Source organism: Ambystoma mexicanum, chromosome 2p, assembly GCF_040938575.1.
Source record: "Ambystoma mexicanum isolate Mex_15411 chromosome 2p, UKY_AmexF1_1, whole genome shotgun sequence".
Lineage (NCBI taxonomy): Eukaryota > Metazoa > Chordata > Amphibia > Caudata > Ambystomatidae > Ambystoma > Ambystoma mexicanum.
In genome coordinates this window covers 729,531,435-729,552,499 of record NC_090923.1, presented here as the reverse complement: position 1 = coordinate 729,552,499, position 21,065 = coordinate 729,531,435, and the positions used below count along the sequence as shown (strand labels likewise).

Genomic DNA, 21,065 nt, shown 5'->3' with positions numbered 1-21,065 from the left:
GTTAGGATAAACACTCAGGAGCAGGAAGATGTTTTGATTGTGTCAGATTGCGCCCCTACCGGACCAAGAAGAATATTGGTGTCCTGTGTTGGGTAGTTGACCACGTTGTGTAGGAGAAGAATTCTTCCTACCAATGTACCGCTCTGGTGTGCTTAAAAGTACCACCAGAGGGATCTATAAATCGAAAGATGTGGAGGACGCACACTGGACACCACTGACTGCAGGAAGGAAAAAGGCACAGGATCAATAGAAGCCCGAGTACTGTATAATTGAGTGAAAATGAGAATACAATAGAATCTAACCTGGTTATTTCGATGAGTGGTAGTGATACAAGTAGAGCCCTGCGTTACCATGGAAGTGGTGTTCCCCCTGTAACAGATAAACCCAGGTAAGTTGGGGAACACTAACAATGATAGGAAGGTGTACAACAATTCTGGGATGAATCTTACCAACAGGTGTAGGTAGTAGGTCGATGCTAGGTAGTCCTCCGTGCAGTACGTAGATCCAGATGGGACTATCTTGCTGGCACGAGGACGCCTAAAAAGAATCCAAACAATCCAAAAAGAGTCCACCTATTCACAATGGCACGAGGACGCCTAGGAAGGGTAATATCATGCTTCGGAAAGGAAAGAGGTGCAGGCCAGTGAGTGAAATGAACAGCATGGCTGCAATTGGCACAAATAAAACATAATTTCTGTTGGAATCACTGAGGATAGGAACACTTAGAAGAACCCCAGAGTGGGCCAAGTAAGACTGTGACCGTTAGGCCCTCACCTAAGCTTGCAGTAGATAGTAGTTGTTATTAATCGACAGCAGACGAGACATTTTCAATGTCAAATGTTCCTACAATAGGATTTTTTGACATGGAGTCACTTCTGACAAAGCAAAGAACAGGAAGTGGCCCTATGGTTGCTTCATAGGCTTACAGCTGATTAAGATCACCTGGGGCTACTCACGTTCAGAATCAAGTTTGTTCAAAATCAACCGTTTCTTTCTTTGCTGCACGCTTTTTCAGTTAGATTAGGCAAAATCGCGGTCTCCGTGTCTTGACCTAAAATTCTACATTAATTACAGCCGACAACACGGAAAATGAATAGAAACACGTATAATGAGTCCAAGTGTGCATGTTTAATTCAAAACTTGCTCGATTTTGTACGTCCACTTGCAGGAATGTGTAGGGGAGGTGGTAAAACGCGGATGTGTGTACAGAATTCTGCAGGGGCACAGAAATGTATCGCCACCAGCGTCGGGCTGCGTGTCGCGGCGGCCAAGCTACGCCTCTCTTGCAGCTGGACCAACACAGGGAGGAGCGCTGACATCACTCTCCCAGCCAGGGAAATCGGACCAAGTTACCCCCACCCACCTCCCCGCTGCAAACGGCAGTGCGGACTTTAGAGAGGAGCCCTTGCCGTACGACTTCCAGAGGAAAGGTTAGCTGGTGCATTATGCTGCAGGGCGCAACAACAGCTGCGGCCAGAGAGGATTCTGACATGCCAACAAAGGAGCCGTGAGTACACAAGGCTGGCACGGGGGCAGACCGCGGTGCGCCTTATGTTAATGAAGGGCTTGCATCTTGACCCTACGCTCACAGATGTTGTTTTTGACCGCAGACCTCCATGGAGGGGGAGGAGAGACAGGGAAGGGCTGGTGAGGGAGTTGGGGCCGTATATTTTCAGTCCATGGACCAAAGTATTCCAATGCATGCAAGTGGAAAGCCCGCTTAAATTCTCAATGAATTTATGCATGAATCCCATTCCAACTAATCCCATTTGACAACGCTATTAAAATATTTGAAGTCCCCCTGAGAGACGTTGTCTGGCTCTCCCGATTAAATACCACCCCCAATGCCAATTTTGGCTGCAAGCTTCAACGCTGTGAATGCCGTTGCATCAAACCTCTCTGGACAAAGTCAAATGGGAAATAGCCCATCTCTGCCTATGCGATAACGCCGCTCGTTACACGCGGGCACAGGGCGTGCAATGGAGAGACGCTAGCAGGTACACCGGCAGCCTTCTGACGACCCGTCATTGGGCTTCTCCTCTTCTTGGGGTGGTTCCTAAAGGTCAGAAGCCGGCGATGTCCATGCTCGCCCTAATTCTCGCTTGTCAGCCGAGCACTGCTTCTGTGTTATTCTTGGTCACATAGTTGTATTAGGTAAGGCGGGTCCGTGCGTGTGGACTCTGCTATGGTTCTCTCTCACTCCCGTCATATCAGTTGGGAGAGAACCATAGCAGAATCCACTTACCCGCTCAGATCATAAGCCTGGAAGTGTTAGTGTGGGTGGGAGCCATGCATGGTGTGACAGTAATGACCGTGCCATAAGAAGAGGCCAAACAAAAGGTAAGGTGGATAAACTTTGGCCACAAGCTTTATTGTACATAAGCTATGGTGCAAAAGAAAACCAACCAACCAACCATAATAAAACCTAATGAGAAAACATAACACAAATATTTTGGGTATCAGGTGAGCGGGGACCCTACTCCAACTTGGGGCCAACTCGAGGCTGTTCCCTGACGCCCTTCATAATAAAGCTTGTGACATTCGGTGGACACATTGTGTGAGCTACGTCTGGTGTCTCTTCTTTGACTTGGCAGTTGACCTTCCTCTGCATTCTTTTTGTCTTTTCCAGGCAAGGTGGAGAGGTATATGCCTTTCAACAACCGTTGTGCGCTTTTCCGCATTTTGAGGCATGTACATACCTTCTTATCACCCCTGAGGGGCATTAGTAATAATTTATCCTCCGAGGTGGATTCTGGAGCATTGGCTTGCCTTCACTTGATCTCTTTGTGGTGCGGCGTGTGCGCCTGTTCCACTGTGTTTAGGAATCCTTTTTTGCTCACTCTTACTTACTTGTGATATGGCCCCTGATGAGGCGCTATTACTTTTCATCCTCAGACGTGGGTTCTTGAGCTTCCACTGCATTCAACATAATCCGGTTTGGGGCATTGCTCTTGCCATGTCCTTCGGGAAGGCATTTGCCCTTCCCCACTGTTGTGGTAATTTTTCCTTGCTTTGAGGCATATGTCGGCATTCCTTTAGCTCTTATGACCCACTTGTGATATCGCTCTTTGAGAGGCGCTATTGGTATTTATCCTCAGAGGTGGGTTCTGGTGTTGTGGCTTGCCTCCATCCGGCATTCCGTTTTGGGGTATCTTGAGGCATATGTAGACTTTCCTATAGCTCCTCTGACCAACTTGTGATATGGCCCCTTGAGAGGCGTTATTGCTTTTTGAAACCTCAGAGGTGGGATCTGGTGCTTTGGTTTGCCTCCAACAGGCTTTCAGTTTTGGGGTGGATTTTTTTTTTTTTTTTTTTTTTTTTACATTTTTTTTTATTTTTTAAATAATATATATTTTATTGAAAGTTTTTGAACATTCATACAACATACCAACTGTTTCCCCCCACCCTCCGTCTCCCTTTGCCGGGTCGATCTGTTCATCTCTTGCCACTCTGTACATCACCTGTCCAGTAATAAGTTCTTTGCCATGTCCATGTTGTGCTCCTTTGCTTCCCGCTCTCCCACCCCGCAGACCGATCTCAGGTCACACGTTCTTCCCACTTTCCCCAGATTTTAGTGACCTTTGCCAGGCATCCCTGTGCTGTATACATTCTGAGTTCTTTCGCCGCGCAGATGTCCATCTCGTTGGACCACTGAGCCGCTGTCGGGCACACCGGGGCTATCCATTTCTGTGCAATGTCACATTTTATCAGGGCCATTGCTGTGGAGAGAAGAATGCCCTTCCATTTGTTTGAGATGTTCTCATCCGGGGCACCCAGTAACATTATTGCAGGTCGCAGTTATATCGTGCAACCCAGTTCGGTAGCCAAAATTTGTAAGCATTGTGTCCAGAATGTCTTGATTTTAGGGCAGTCCCAAAGGAGATGGATGAAGGTGCCCTCTTCCCCCCGGCATTTCAAACATTTTGGGTCCGTTGCCCTTCCCAAACCAAAAAGGGCCACTCGGGGGTAGTATACCCTATGTAGTATCTTTAGCTGTACCAGTCTTATTCTGGAGTCTCTAGAGATTTCACGTGGATGCATGAGAACCTGGATCCAGTCCTCGGGCTCAATGTCCCCGACATCCCGCTCCCATCTGGCTTTGAGGCTGGTCAGCTCTGGGGTAACGAATGCATTAATAGCTTTATATAGGGTGGTGATCACCCTGGTGGGGATGTGTTGTGGAAGTAAGTTGCGTTCCAGGGGTGTGTAGTCTGGGGCGTCAGCAAGTGCTTGCCTGTGGCCACTAAGTGCATGTGATAATTGTGTGTAATGGTAGTGTTCTGCTGCCGAAATACCATATTCCTGCTGGAGCATTTCAAACGAAACAATAGAGCCCTCTGTTAAGATATTTCCTATCGTGGTTATTCCGGCCCTCACCCAGCAGGTCCAGGCGGGCAGCTTCCACATTTCCGTCACCATGTGGTTATTCCATAGTGGTTGTGCCATGGTAATCTTGTTTCCCTAGCCTATGTGCTTGTGTGCCTGCCCCCAGACGATCGCGATGAGAGAGGACATTGTCTGTGCGTGGGGTCTGGATAGGCGTTGATACATCGTTGCAAGTGGTGGGGTATCTTGCCTGAAGGGTAGTTCTACTCTGATGTGTGGTAGGTCACGGTCCCCATGGAGGAGGTCATTGACAATGTTTAGTTGGCTGGCTCAGTAGTAGGACTTCAGGTGTAGGACACCAATAGCCCCCTCCTAGATCGAACGCTGCAGTGTGGTCAGCGTAATTCGAGGTTTCCCCCCCTTCCATATCAATTCCCTGAGGAGGCGTTCCACCCAGACAAATTCCGAGTTTTTTATAGCCAATGGGGCGTTCTGCAGTACGTAGAGAAACCGTGGAAGTGCCATCATTTTGAAGAAGGCCGCCCTTCCCATGAGTGTGAGGGGGTGGTGCATCCAGTGTCGCACATCCCTCGCAAAGCGGGCCGTCAGTGGGTGCAGGTTGTGACGCACATAGTCTGAGAGAACCCCGGAGACCCATATGCCCAGGTAGCGGAAGCCTTCTCTTTCTATTCGGTATGGAGAGTCCCGGGGGATTGCCAGATCATCCCCTTTTACTGGGAAGAGAACTGATTTCCCCCAGTTTACTCTAAGGCCACTGAAGTCTCCATAGGTCTTTAACATTTGGGTTATGATTGGGCATGCTTGGCCTGTGTTACTCAGGTAGAGTAATAGGTCGTCTGCATAATTATACTCCCGTTCATTTGGCCAACGGAATCCGGACCACGTGGCGACCTGTCGGAGCCATCGGGCCAGTGGTTCGATTGCTAGGGCGAAGAGGACGGGAGACGGAGGACAGCCCTGCCGGGTGCCTCTGCCCAGCGGGAAGGTCCCGGAGGTCCAGCCGTTCACCCTAGCTGTAGCTAGTGGGGTTTCGTATAGGAGTTGAATCCAGCTAAGGAACGTTTCGCCGATGCCCATGCGCCTCATTGTTGCCCAGAGGCTAGCCCACACCACCGAATCGAACGCTTTCTTGAAATCTATTGCGAGAAGTGCGAGTGGAGTGTTTAGGGTCGGGGCCTCTTCCAAAAGCAGATGTAATTGGCGTAGGTTCAATCGGTCGATCTTTGCGGCATGAAGCCGCATTGATCTTGATGGACCAGTGAGGATATTACCCCTTGGAGCCTGTTGGCCAGTACTTTGGCAAGGATTTTTGTTTCGCTGTTGAGAAGCGATATCGGTCTATACGATGTGCATTGATCAGGTGGTTTGCCTTTTTTGGGAATGACCACTATGGTGGCCGTCTGTAGATCCAGTGGGAGGGTGCCCTGTTCTTTAGCGGCGAGGAATAGATCCCGGAGGGGGGCGGCCATCTTATTGCTGCCCAATTTCTTCCAGGTCTCGGCCGGGAAGCCGTTTGGGCCAGGTGTCTTCCCGGATTGTAGCTGGGTCATGGCTTCCACTATTTCGGTTTCATCTAATTCCCTTTCCAAGTGAGTTTTCTGCAATTCTGATAACTGCGGAAGCACAATCTCATCCCGGAGGAAAGCGTCTGTGGGGACCGTTGGGGCGGCGTAAAGCGTACTGTAGAATTTGGCAAAGGTCTCCGCTATTTCTGGGTCTGTTTGGGCCGGCCCGTTCGGGCCATCGGTGATCTGTCTGACATGTCTGTGCCCCTCCTCCCGTCTTTCCAGCCATGCCAATAGTTTGCTGGCTTTGTCTCCTTGCTCATAAATTCTCGTGTTTGATTCCCAGTGCGCCTGCCGTGCATTATCAAGCGCTGTGTTATGAGTGATGCTCTAGCCTTCAGGAGGGAGTGGCGCATTTCCGGGGAAGCGTTAGATATATATCTGGTTTCCCATTTCTTTACTTCCTCCTCTGCCTCCGTCACCCTCCTGTGATGTTCTCTCTTTTGGTTACAGATCCAGGCTGTCATTTCCCCCCTAAGCACTGTCTTATGTGCCTCCCATAATATCACAGGGTCCTCTACCGAGCCTGTATTGATCTCAAAGAATTCATTGGATTTGTCCGTGATGTGCTCCGCGAACTCGGGGAGGCCCAGGTAGTAGCCATTTAGCAGCCATGTTTTGGGCGGCAAGGGACGATCGTACGGAGCGTCACCTCCAGGGGAGAGTGGTCTGATATGCCCGGTGATGGAAATCTGCCGATATAACCCTATATGTTTCTGGGGCCGGGAGAAAGAGGTAATCCAACCTGGATAAGGATGCATGGACCCCCGAGTGGAAGGAGAATCCTTGGTCTGTAGGGTGGAGTTCTCTCCACACGTCACTCAGACCAAGCGCTGATGTGAAGGTCGCCAGCCGCGTGGGACGGACTGGGTTCCGGCTGCGGATGTGGGTCTGGTCAAGTGTGTTGCACAAAACATCGTTAAAATCCCCCCTCCACAATCCACACCTCTGCTTGCTGTTGTGCCATCAGGGCCGTCACCTCCCTCAGGAGACCTTCCCCCCCACCCCAACTCCTGTGGGGAATATATCGCTAGAATGGCCACTGTCTCTACCCTCAGCGCGCCCCAGATCATCACAAAATGGCCCGAGGGGTCCTGTACCACAGCAGATGGATCAAACAGGAGTCGCTTTTGTAAAAGGATCAGGGTGCCCAGGGAGCCCATTGTGTACCCTGCATGGTATGCTAGTCGGTAATTAGTTCTGCGAAAGAACTGGCAGGTTGAACCTGCTAAGTGGGTCTCGGTAAGGAGGGCTATGTCGGGAGAGCGTCTGTTAAGGAATTGCGTGACTAATCGGCATTTGATACTTGAGCCCATGCCGTTTACGTTCCATGTAATGATTTTGAGTGACCTGTGGCGTTCGTGGGGTGTCGTTGGGGCTAGTGCGTTTCCATAAGTGGGGTCATCTTGGTGCTTTGTGGTCATTGCTGTCTTGTGATCTGGAGTGTTCTGCCAGATGGGTGCATGGTGCGTTTGGCCGTGGAGATGTGGCGTGTGTGTGAGGTGGAGGCGTTGGCATTGGATATGGTGTGTTCGGTGGCATCTTGATCATTGTGGATATAGTGTGATTTCCCGGAAAGTAACTAACGTAGAACTGTATCCCCCCTCCCCATACTCCTCCCCAACATGAAGTATCTGTCGCCTAAACTCTACTGGCGCTAAAAACAGTGTCGCCAGATTAACTTAATGTGAACTGTGGTCACCTTCCCACCAACTTACTACTCGCTTGCGGGTCTGGTAACTCGGATCAGGGGCGTGGTGTCCGCCGATGGCATGGTGTGTTAGCGATGGCAGCGCGTGGCTCTCTGATCAATTGTGTGGGAGCGACGGCTTCCCATCACTGGTGTCGACCCGGGAGGGGCGTTGCATTGCAAATGGTTGCCAAGAAAGGGATCGATCGTTGAGGGTACTGATGGTACCGTGAGTTCCCCTCTCTGGCCAACATGGCTGTTCCAGGGACCTTGTCAGGGATCGCGGTCTTCGTCTGGGTCTGCTGGGATCTCTGGTATGGGTCGTTGGGCGGGTCCCTCACCGCGTGGTCAGGGTCTTGGTCTACCTCTGCGGTTTTGAATGGGTGCGGTCCAGTCCCCTACGATGTGGGTCTTGGCCCATTTCCAGGCTTCCTGAGGATCAGTGAAGTGGACGCTGGATTTTTAACTGGGCCGGGAACAGCAGCCCATATCTCACGTTCATGAAATGGAGTTTCCTTTTAAGGTGCTCGAAGGATTGTCTGGCTTTCTGGACCTCGCTGGTATAATCTGGATAGAAGGCAATTCTGGCTCCGTTATATGTCATTGTCCCTTTGGTTCGGGCCATTTGTAAGATGGCGTCCCTGTCTCGATAATTGAGCAGCCTTGCTATGATTGTCCTTGGGGGTGCACCCGGGGTCGGGCGGCCTGGGGGTATGCGGTGTGCACGTTCCACCGAGAAAAAGTTTGAGAGAGTTTTTGGCGCATACAGGTCTGCCAACCATTCAAGTTCCATGCTGGGTCCCTCTTCGCGTTATGCCAGACCCAGGATGCGGATGTTGTTGCGGCGGGACCTGCCTTCGCCCTCATCCACTCGGGCCTCCAGGGTTTTCGATCTAGTTAATGCTTGCGCCAGCTGTTGGTGTACCCCACCAAGGCCATCCTCCACACCGGAGATACGTTGTTTGGGATGACAGTTTTTGGAGATCATGGCGGAGGAATGAGACCTTGGTAGAGATGGCGTCCATTTTTTGCTCCACCGAGGAGTGTGAGCTGGCGATGGCGGCCATCACGTCCTTGAGCGAGAGGGTCTCGTCTGGCGGAGGGGAGGTTACTCCATGGTCCTCAGTGCCTTGTACAGTGGATGTGCTTGTGGAGTATTGGTCCATGGTGCTTTGTGTCGAGGTCTTTCTGCTCTTTTCTTTGCCCATGGTGTTGCTTTGTGTAGGGCCCCGTATATCTGTCAGTGCCCGTGGAGGAGGCCCCGCTCGACAGGATTGGCTTCTTTTGCGCACTGGAGATGTCGGTGTGCTTCTGCCCGTATTGCGTGTACGTTATTGTTTCCCCCAGGGGCACTCCCTATGGGCACACCGGATTCGAGTTGGCAGGTCCCGCGTGGCCGTTCGCTTTAGTTCTGGGGTCCGGGGGGGGGCGCGGGAGGTTGGATTCCGAGCTGTCGTCGCCTGTATCGGGTTCCCCCTCTGGGGGGATCCGCTCTCTGTCTCCGTGGGGGGGGGGGTTGAGTAGTCCGCACCCCGTCCCCTGGCTGCACCACAGGCTACGGCAGCAGACCCAGCCGATGTCGCAGGCGGGGGGCTCGCCCACTCTGTTCTTCCCCGCCCCGGCCGTACCGGGGACAGATGACAGGATACGGTGGTGGCGTACCTTCGGATCGCCCTGGGATGCTAGGCGCGGTTGCTGTGTTCAGCTGTCGGGGCTTGTGGGCTGCATTCGTTAATCCCTGTCACGCTTCAGCGGGTCTTGGCAGCGGCCATCTTGTTCGGGAAGTTCCTGGGCGAAACTTCCAACGCCGATATCTCGTGTTTCCCTTTGCGAACTTAGCTCTGTTCTCAGCCGGGTATTGCTCCGAGGTTCCGCCGCCCGGAGTTATCTTTATTTTGCTTTTACATGATCCATATGGCAGGATTTTGCAGGATGTTTCAGGCGGCCACGGGAGCGCCGAAGATTCACGTCTTCATCGTGCGCTCGCTGGCCACGCCCCCCAGTTTTGGGGTGTTTTGAGGCATATGTAGACCTTCCCAATAGCCCTTCTGACCCCCTTGTGATATGGCCCTTTTGAGAGGCGCTGTTCATTTTTTATCCTCAGAGGTCGGTTCTCGAGCTTCAGCTTGCATCAAAAATTGGTTCAAGTTTTTTGGGATTGCCCTTTCCATGCGCCCTGGAGAGGCATTCTGCCTTTCTCCCCTGTCGTGCGCCTTTTAATCCTCGTTCTGAAGCCCGTGCTGGCATTCTTTATGCCCCATGATCCACTTGGGATTTGGCCCCATGTGAGGTGTTATTGGTTTTTATCCTCAGTGGTGGATTCTTGGGCTCTGCATTTCATGGACTTACTTCAGGTTTGGCAGCCTGTACTTTGTTTTTTTTGGTTATTTACTTGATACTCGATTTGCTTTATGGGGTGTTTGCCTTTTAGGTTATCTGATGCCTTTCCTTCCTTGGTGGGTCACTCCTAGGCTTCGACATTCAACCAGATTCCCCAAGTTTTGGCAACCTGCCTTTGTGATTTAGATATGTAATTAGATACATTGAGTTCTATGATAACTTCTTTAGTTTGCCTTTTCCTGTGACCCTATGTCTTTTAATTAATTTGGTGCCTGTTCTATCTTGAGGGTTTTTCAATTTTACCATTAGTGCCACTATTTAGCGGGAAGGAGGGTTTTTAAATCGTTGTCCTGTAGCTGCCAGGACAGGGGAACAGATGACTGGGGGCTACCCCCCTTGATGCATCAAAGGCCCCTTGTCTCTGCATCTGTCCAGATGGGAAGGGGTAGAGGGGGCCTTTGATGTAGGGTGTCAGGGGCAGGGACTACCTGTTGTCACCTGCCCCTGTTACCCCTTCGCCGTTGAGGGCGCCCAGAAGTCTGGGTCCCTTTTGTGCAGAGTCCCGGTGGCCCACCCCCAACACCTGCATGGTAATTGGGCCAGCACCTGACGGGTGCTGCCGATGTCCGTTCCCATGACCAAGCCCACCTCCCAGCTTATGCCCTGCGCCCTACAGTTCCGTAGGGGCCCAAGTCTATAACCCATTGTCAGGGCAGTTTCTAGCCAACTTGGTGACTAGGATAAAACACTAAGATGCTCCTCCCCCACCCCCCGACTGGCAGACACCACTCCCAAACTACACCTCTGTCACGCAACAAAACCCTCCTCAATTTCAATAAATCGTTGATAAACGCATTAAGCTGGTTTCATTAAATTGTAATTCAAGTACTTTACAGAAGCAATCTAATGTCAAAACAGCTGTTGCTGCCCAAAATGGTTCTTTTGCCACCTGCTCTTAACGTAGGCCTTGCCTGCATGCATTTTCAAACTGCCCCTACTGGCATACTGTGTTCTGACCAGCCTGCTACATTCTGAGGGCCCACTTGCCCTGTGTTGCAGGCATTTTGTTCAAACCACATCACTTGTATTTCTTAAGGAGTAACACTAGACTAACCATATGAATTATTTTCTGATAGGAGGTTATCATTCCAAGGTGGACAGTCTGGTACTCTCCTATTGTACTCTCTCGAAATACCCGTATGAGAGAGGGAAAGGGAACACATGGCACCAATGAGTGTTCCTGTCTGCTTTGCATTAAATAGCACAGCATTTATTATAGCAAAATCAGAGATCTCTATATTTGATAAACAAGTCTGTGATAAAAGGTTTGTATGTGAATCAGTAAATACATAACAGACACAAGGTTCGGTGCTCACAACACTCACCCTAACATTAAAATGTTTGTAACCATGAACCATACATACTCATTCGCACATCTTAAGTGTTTGGATGTGAGGCTAAAATGGGGTATAAGGGTTCTTTTGCTTCTTGTTTCTGGAGAATTTTAGATGAGGAGGGGCTGGGTCTCTGAGCATGCTGAGTCCTCAATATAGAAACATATTTAGGGAATTGGAACAGGTACCCTACAAGAGACACCCAATAAAGAGGGGGAATTTATAGAAAGGATTGTACTTCTTACAAACGTTAGCCTGACCAGTAATAAGCTGATGAAGGGTTTTAAACAAAACCGTCTTCTGATACGTGGTATAGGGCCCACAGTGCCTCGGCTACTACCTCCTCACCATTGCGCAGGCATTAGGGGTGTGGGGGGTATTTCTTCAAAAAAGAGCAGGCCCATGCTTTATAGCATCTTTTATTAGTGCTGGCCTGCAGCTAGTGAAAATCATGGTGTGGCAGTGTAGAAAGGGTGTTTGGCCACGTGGATTTACAATTTGAAGCAACTTCTTTGATTGCTTTATGTGTTTAAGTGTGGGGACAGTATGGCAAACTCGTTAGAGCTACTTACACAAACGATTACAGTGTGTTATGGTATGGACATGGAACACATCAGATAAGTCATATGTGCTGTTACGTAGAGGAACAGCATATAGACTCTTTAACAAACACAGTGGTGACTTGGGCAGCGCACACATCATTGCTGCACACCTATTGCTACATTGATTTGCCACGGACTACGGTCTAAACGGTGATGCAATGAATCCTGCTTTCCTAATCAAGATGCCAAGTCACACTGAGGATCCATCTGGCAATGGTTGGCGTATTAGGAAAATGAAAAGTTCTTTGATGCTGAGCAGATGCATTTAGTCCATGTCCCAAACCAGCCACTAGACCATTTAGGCAAGAAAATGACAGTTTTCTCAGGAATGCGCCATATGCATCTAAAGTGATATACAAAAAAAATCTTTTGGTGTGTCAAAGACATGAAAATAAAGAACATAGTTTGATACCTTTTCTGTGTGGCATGTCATTTCTCTTGGGAGAATGCACAGATTTGGTCAGCTAACTGATGCTTTATGCCGGCCTTCTGAATAAACATGCCCCATGTTCAGTTCTTATCACTGTGGTGTAAAAACAATGGCTTGTTAAATGAGCCATCCCTCATAAATTTCCCCCACTTTAAAGGCTCTGTCAACGGAAAGCTGGAGAGAGTGGGCGAAGGGTGGGTGTGCATCCAGAGTATCTTGGAAACTGTGTTCGGAATATGCATTCCGTTATTGGAAACAAAGACATGCTTAACATTTGACTGGTGGGCTCAGAGGCAGCTGTCTGGGTGGGCCCCTTCTTGCACCACCCCTCCCCCCGCACCCTCTGAGCTGCTCAAACTCTGCACCCCGGGCAGCAGCTGAGGTGGGTCATAAGTACTGTGACAAGGAAGAGTAGGACTAAGAGTAATGTTGATCGTTCATTCTTCTTCCTTGTTCCAGTACTTTTGAGGAATACCAACGCTTGTTCATGAAGGGCTTAGGAGCAATCAACGTAAACCATAAAATAGTGGTGACCCCACGTCCCCCTGTAATGTCTCCTGGAGTCTGGCATCCTGCGCTCCTCAGTAGAAGCCCACAATCGGACCCTAGTGCCCTACCTATTTTATTTATTTATAGGACTTTTGTATGGTGCCTATACATAAGTGTTTCCAGGCACCACAAGACAAGATAGGGTAAGGGGGGCGGACACAGGAATCGCAACAACAAAAGACTGGTTATATTGGCCTTGTGACAATCCTAACATGCAAGTGCTGAACAAGGTGGTACGTGCAGGGGGAAAGGACTAGAGAGAGAAATGCAGGAGTGGGGTGCCCCAGGGCAGTCCCAACTAACAACCATAAACCTGAAGAGGTAAATGGTGTTATGCCTCATGTTGAAAACTGGCAGGCCAAAACCCCCATGTCAGCCCGAGTCATCGTTGAATGAGGCCATCTACTAGTGAGAGGATTCGTGTAACTAAAAGGCTCCAACGCATCACAGGCGATGCAAACTAACATTAGGTCCATTAAATGGGACCCATGGTGCTTTCCTACACATTGTCAAACCCACAGACCTAGTTGAAATGGCTCCTTAGTTCTGCGTGTGCCGATGCCAACGAGGCTTTACTAGAGTGCCACCAGGAGCTAAATGGCCCCCAGCAATGTCAAATCCTGGAGCACTCTTTAAAAACAATCAAGGGATAGGCCATAATGAATTCCACAGCCACGTTTGTGCCCCAGTAGTCACCCTCCCCAGTTACCACAAGTAAGAACTGGACCAGTACCTGTGTGGGATTGTTGTTCATTGTAGTCCACAAGGACAAGGAAGGGAGTCCAGAGTCTTGAACGCATCTTGTCGAAGATACCTACAAGAAGACCTAGACTGGAGAGGGAGAAGATTGTAGGAAATGGCTACCCCTTAGATGCAGACTTCTCCCACACCCCTGTAAGCCAGAATCGTCTGGGCTCCGACTAGAGCCCAGATTGGAACCACAATTCGATGTACACACCCTAGACTCTACATGAACCACAGGTTGTACATGAACCACAGGGGAAGACCTTAAAAGGTCAAGTAAGGAAACCACTTGAAGACCATGAGTAAATCCTGGAAATTCAGGAATGGATGGTGTTCTGCCTGAAGTGTTGGTGTAGCGCAATATGAGCAGGGGCCTGGGTCAAACATAATCTTCCCTTCCCAATTGAGAAACTACTAGAGGAAGAACCTCATGTGATGTGACTATTGCGCTGTAGGAGTCTATGGGCGAGAGGTGGCTAGCACCCCTTACTGAGCCCCACACTACTTCTAAACCAGCAGTGATCCCAATCCTAAAGGTGAAACGGGCACATCCCAACAGTTATACCTTCTTTGTCTCTTTTGGTAACACATGCCAAGGGTAAACTATAGCTTCAGAAGGAGTATGAGCTGGTACAGTTGCAACACAAATAATGATGCTCCAGTACCAAAACAAAAAAATGTCTAATCAAGGGTCTATAAAATTAATAAAAACAATCCATGCAATCATAAATACAGGCCCACCACTGAAAGAAAAATATGGAGAATACAGACTGTTGAAAAGGCAGGCCAGGAAGACTGGGAAACCCTCCTTTTTAACTTTCCCCATAATACCACACGGTTGATGGCTGTTTGCTAACCTGCAGAAGTAAAAAGAAACCACTTTGTCGAAGGGTACTACAAGTCCCAGAATCCCAGGAGTAACGGGACGAGGAAGATGGCTGAAGAGGCATGCAGTTGCAGTAGTCGGGCAATTGCGCCTAACAGCCCACACATGAAGGAACCTGGGAGGCATTAAAGGCCCCATCGGGTGCAGGCAATTGGAAGGAACTGGAACTGTGACTGGAATGCGTTCTGTAGCAGAAAGAAGAAAGCACAAGGCTGGCAAACCAAGAAGAAGCAGAAGTGGGAGAACAAGAGGGATGCCGGAACATGGAGACAGAAGATTTCCCCAGTTTTTCTGAGGGTCCTGATCCCCCAAACTTTGAAGTACAGAGGCCATGCAGCGGAAGGCGTGCAGGAGAGCTGTCTTTCCCCGTGCGAGCCTGATTGTCGTGGTTGCCATGCACAGAACGTATGTGAGACCGAGGCGAGAAGCAGTTGTCAAGCCGTGGCTCTAGGGGGAAGAGGGGGTCCATAAACGTGTACCTGGACCAGAGACGCCTGCTGAGAGGAAGGGTGTGGGTCCCTATGAAGCAAGAAGCAGTAGAAGTTGTGGAAGCTGCGCGACCTGCAGAGCAAGTGTTAGGTGAGTGAATCCTGGCGTTTTAATACCTTGCGTGAGCATTGCCGGGAAACAGTATCCAGTTCCCTATTCACTCGCATGTGGTTTAAAGCGAGCTGAAGTTGTTTGTTGAAGCTGTAATACGTGAATAATGGAAAAGTAGTATATTAGGAAAGTCCTTTTACTGCGTGAAAAGCAAAAGCTGCTTAAACCCTAAAGAGACTAACTATCTGATGGAGTGGTCGCGTGTGACTAATTGTGATTCACAAAGAAATACTGAACTCTATTCTTTACTTTAATGCGTCATACTTTTCATACAAAAGAAGTTAACTGGTTTAAAAGTCTATCTAATATTGAGGAGGGGAGCAAGCATTGCGCAAGCCCAGAGTTTCCCCATATCTCAGAGCCATCTTACTTATTGTGAATCTAATAGTTCAACTGACCGAAGATCCAAGTGTGCAAGCATTACCGGAAGCTAAGAGGCTGGCACAAAGGCTTCTGGGTAATTTCTTAGGCTGATAGCTGGCAAAAGGTGAAGGTTAGGTTGGGGAAGGGAAACTAGCTGGTTGTAAAGACTATTTTGAAGAGGACATAACCTGTATTGCCAGAGACTGTGGAAGACGGAGAGAAGTGAGTCTTAAAGGTAAATGCTTGTTGTTATTGTGGCAGATAGACAAGAAAGGGATAGAGGCTGCCCCATTTGAAGAGAGATATTCAGAGGAAGAGTGCATTGCCTAATTGAAGGTGTTTAAGTACTTTAAAGTGTGTCTTGTCGAAGCCTGTCTAGAAGTACAAATTACTGAAGCTTTGGTGGTAATAATAATAATAATAGTCAAAAACACTGAAACTGTGGTGGTATATCTAGTTGTCAGTAGATGCAACATTGTCCTAACCTAAACAAGGTGGAGTACTGTGAGAAAAGGTGACTGGCTGTTCTCATTGTGAATCAAGTAGAAGTGAAGTTGTTGATGTGGAAGCAGCAGCACTGAGTAAATTATCCTGACAAATCTACCATAGTGAATTCTAAACCGGTAACGGAGGAAAAACTAACTGTTAACCAAGGGCTGTATCTTACTGACAGTTGCAGATATTGCATTTCTTTTGAATTTTGGCAAGTCTTCTTGAAGAGGGAACAAGGCATTGTGGCTCCGAGTACCATTGATGCTTTTTGGTGGAAATGGAAAGTGGATATTTCACCAAGGAGAAAAGATTTGCTATCATTGGAACTTGGGTTAACACACTTTTACTTTGACTTTGAAACATCAAGAACTGATTTGAGGCATGTCTTTCTTTGGGTGAACTTTAGCAGAATGAACCTTGAATCATGGGAAAGGGAATTTACCCCAGACATGTGAAGATTTGTAAAATATTTTTTATTTCAAAACAACACGACCACACAAACGTAACCAGATGGGGTGTTCATTATTTCGTTACAATCACGTTGATATTCATCAGATCGATACGATTCCTGGTCTCCCATCCTTACTCGCCCGCCACCTATTCACCCGCTGTTAGGCAGAAACCTGTGCAGTTCCCTTAGGGACCACTGCAAAAGATTTAGGACTACAGGTGGTTGGCAGTAAACCCAATTGGTAGCAGTCTGTACCACCCAGATTTACCTGGTAGCTGTGGCTGAGCAGTCGGACTTCTCTCAAGATGAGTTAGGCATTATATAGAGTATACACAATAGGTACAGAGATACAGTAGCACAAGCAAACACTGACTGGAGCTTTGGTGTAAAAGTATATAATTTATTTAAAGACACACTTGTAAATTACACTACACTGTGTGTTGAATTTATTTACATCTCTTTTGTGCTAGAACAGAACAACGGCACCAAGAACTAAGGCTCAGAGAAATGGAGCTCAACCATGAGCTAGAAATGAAAAGTCTGTGGAAAGTGCTTCTCTCTCCGAATCTTCTAGGAGTTCCAGTCCCAAATGACCCCGGATGCCTAAGGAGTTGGTGGGTATGTATGAGCCTAAGTTGGATGTGTTGGATTGGTTGAGTTTGTTTGAATATAATCATGGGCTCCAGAACATTACAGGAAATGAGTTACTTTCCTGGTTGTTCTCTAGGCTCCCCCCCCCTGTTGCAACTGATGTGGAAATGGAGTTGGGGGAGGAGGATAAGAAGGATTATGAATGTGTGAAACTAGCTTTGATAGCTAGATTTGGGAAGACCCCTTCCCAGTACCTTAAAAGTTTTAAGACCCTCAAAAAGCATGATGGTACCCCTTGGGCTACCTGGGTGAGTGAAAGTTTGAAGAACTTAGAGGTATGGATTAAGGGTTACAAAGTGAACACTTATGAGGGGATGAAGAATCTTGTGATGTTGGAGTCAATTTATGATGCCTGCTCTCCTGAGCTCAGACAGCACTTGGCTGATTCAAAGGAATTAGATTCCAGGAAACTAGCGAAGGCTTCTGACTTGTGGGTTGCCAACAGGGCTACTCGCAAGGACTCTGGGGTAACTCGGAAAAAGGATGAGGGGAAACAGCCAAAAAAGGACTCCAAAGAGAATTCTAATAATTCCAATCCCAAAGAGGGTCCCAAACAGAATAAGGGTAAGCCACAAGGGAAACCAAATCAGAATAGTGTACCCTCTGGTGGTAAACCAGAAGGAGGGCGGAGCAAGCCGCCATTCCAGAAAGCATTTGGTAAATGCTATGTTTGTGGTTCACCTGACCATGTGAAAGGAGATCCCAGATGTAAGGGTAAACCTTGAGGGGTCCAGCTTGTCTCCTTAGCCTTCGCTCCAGAGGAGGAAGTACAAATGGCAAGTGGAAACTTTCTACTGCTGGCTGATGAACCCATTGGAGTCTCAGCCAGTGTTTCTTTAGTGTCTCTGGGTGTCATGATGCCTGCTCCCTCCCGGGGAGCCGGTTCAAGCCCTGCGTCCCCAAAAGCGGACATCCAGTCCCCAAGGAAGGACCCAGCAACCCCATATAGGGGCCCTTTCAACAGTGTCCTGGCGCTTATGGCGCCAGGTTCATAAAAGACATCAGTCCTGGCGCCATAGGCGCCAGGCTCATTATGGATGTGCTTGGGTGCACTTACCTGATGCAGACCATGATGCAGGATCCCGGCCTCCTTGAGGCCTGAAAGGAACTACTTTACCTGTAGGACTAATTTACCATCCGGGTGTGGTCGGGGAAGGATACATACCTGATTGGAGGAAGGATACATACCTGGAACTTCTTCCAAGGCTATTTAAACCCCACCCGAACAGCCACACATGCTTTGCGTTGTTCTGCATCTAGCAGCTGGACGCTCACCGTGACTGCTCCTGCATCCTGACTTCTGCCACGCCTGCCAGCATCCTGGATCACCTGCAAAGGAAGCGAAGAAGAGAACAGAAGAAGGAAAAGTCCTTACCTGCTAAATCCGCATCCCGGAGACATCTCGCCGACAATCCTGAAAAGGAAGACTTTTATTTAAAAGCTCATCGCGTCGATCGCTGCAGCGCCGCATTCCACTCACCTTTTCTGGGCGCCTCCATGTTCAGCAGCGATCATCCGGATTCGCAGTCACGCCCCAGCGCCTAGGGAGAAAAAGACCAGAACAAAAGGTGAGAGAGAGAAGGGAATAAGGAAAGCTAAATCTCCATGTTAAGACTTACCTGTTGATTCATTCCCTCTTAATTTCGGGTCCGCGCCGCATCCTGGCATTTCCAGACCCCGGCCCCTAAGGGGAAAAAGAGACATCCGCATTAATGAGCGAATGAAAAGACATTACCAAAAAACGCTCATTAAAGACTTACCTGATTTCTACAAGGATTTCACCTCTCATCTCGGGTCGGTGCCTGTTCCCCGGCATTCCGTACCCCGGCCCCTATGGGGAAAAAGATATTAGCATTAGTACATTAATGCATGGACACAAGGGAAACCTCTTATCAAAAAACTTACCTGGAAGCCAAGCAAGTTTGGTTCTCACCAATCTGAAAATCCAGTGAACTAACTGGATACCAACGCGCCCCTGCATCAGAAGCAGGATGGAGAGCTCGTCCTTCCAGACCCTAAGGTGAGACGCTACGAGGAATCACAGAAGGGTGAGGGGGGAAAGTGGGAGGCTGATTGCATTACCCCGCAGACAGTTAATCCCCTATTTTCGCCTACAGAAGGATACTTCTGTGAGCCAGACAAGCCAGATTTGGGGGTCCAGTCCATCTTCCGAACCCTGTGCATCACCTTAGAAGAGGTCACAGCAGCGCGAACCAGGCCAGCGCCTCCGTGGGAGTCAGGTGAGCGTTACACTGGGTCTGTGGGAACAACACAATTTAGATGTCTATAACTCTATCCCAGATAATACTAAAGAGTATTATAAGGACAGTGTCCAGATGAATGGTCAGGAGACCCCTGCCATTAGGGACACTGGAGCCAGTATAACTGTGGTGGATAAATCTTTTTTTCAGGCTGAGGATGTTGCTAAGGCACCAAACGCCTCACCAAGTTAGCTGGAGGGCCTGTGCAGATGCTTTCCCAATTACCAGTTCTCATCCAGTGTAATGACATGACTGTGAAGATACCTGTCAGCATACAAAGTGAGGTTCCAGGTAGGGTTCTGTTGGGTAATGACCTGAAAACTCTTGGAGTAGTGTCACATACTCCCAGACCTCCTAGTAAAAGGTTACAGGAGCTCACCAGACCCGCAAGGGAGAGAACCATGAGAGGTACTCCCAAGGAGATGATGAAGAAAGATATCACTCCTACTCCACTGGAGTTACAACTTGCTATCACTGAACAAAAAGAAGCAAAGGGGAAACCCAGACTTCCAAGAACAGCCAACAGTGAGCACTCCAGTGCTTCCAACAAGGACTTCCCCTAGGTTGTCCAAAGTTACACCTGTAACTCCACCTCCAGCTGAGGCTGAGAGGGAGGTACAGCCCTGTATGGTGGAGCTAGACTCTGAAGAAGAGCTAGTGGAAGGCCAAGAACTCATTGGAGATCTGGATCCTGTTGACCATCCTGAGCTGCAGTCTTTACTGGCAGAAGGTGGACCCAACAGGGCAGACTTCAGTAAGGGACAGAGAGAATGTCCAACTCTGGAAGGTCTTTGCCAACAGGCAGCTTCTCAGGCTGATGGGCAAGAGCCTGGAAAGTATAGGTTGCACTGGGAAGATGGCCTCTTCTACAGTGAACCAACTGAGTCTGCACCTGGAGACTACAAGCGGCTTGTAGTACCTCAAGAAAACAGACAACAGTTCTTGCAACTGGCCCATGAGATTCCTTTGGCTGGTCACTTGAGCTTCAAGAAGACCAAGGAAAGGCTCTCACTCTACTTTTATTGGCCAAAGATGGGGGCTGAGGTAGATAAGTTTTGCAAGAGCTGCCATACCTGCCAGACTTCTGGTAAGGTTGGATCCAAGAATGTGGCACCTTTTTAGTGCCTCTCCCAGTTGTGGGAGTCCCATTTGAGAGGGTAGGGATTGACATTGTTGGACCCCTTGATCCCCCAACCTCCTCAGGCAACAGGTTTATCCTTGTTGTAGTAGACCATGCTACTAGGTACCCAAGGCAATTCCTATGAGGACTGTTACAGCTCAGGCTGTGGCTAAGGCCCTCATTGGTATTTTTACCAGGGTTGGGTTTCCTAAGGAAGTAATCTCTGACAGGGTCAAATTTTATGTCCCACTACATGAAAGCCATGTGGAAAACCTGTGGAGTTACTTACAAGTTCTCTACCGCCTACCACCCTCAGACAAATGGATTGGTAGAAAGGTTCAACGGAACCATGAAGAGCATGATAGGTGCTTTAGAGGATCCCCTTAAAAGAAAGTGGGACCTTCTATTGCCATGCCTTCTCTTTGCTTATAGAGAAGTCCCTCAGGAGGGAGTAGGTTATTCTCCCTTTGAACTTCTCTATGGCCATCCGGTCAGAGGTCCATTGGCCCTGATTAAGGAGGGGTTGGAGAGTGCTCCTTCCCCCAAGCCAGTCAGAGTGACTGACTATGTGATAGGTCTC

At 48.8% G+C, this 21,065-nt stretch overlaps 1 protein-coding gene across 1 annotated transcript in view; it reads left to right on the top strand.

Moving 5' to 3' along the window:
- Positions 1-1,207: 1,207 nt before the first annotated feature.
- The window catches only part of LOC138566727 (E3 SUMO-protein ligase ZBED1-like), a 175,046-nt gene continuing 155,188 nt past the window's right edge, over positions 1,208-21,065 (top strand). The window contains exon 1 of the mRNA XM_069644340.1: positions 1,208-1,507. The gene's annotated coding sequence lies outside the window, so the exon portion shown is untranslated. The remainder of the gene's footprint in view (positions 1,508-21,065) is intronic.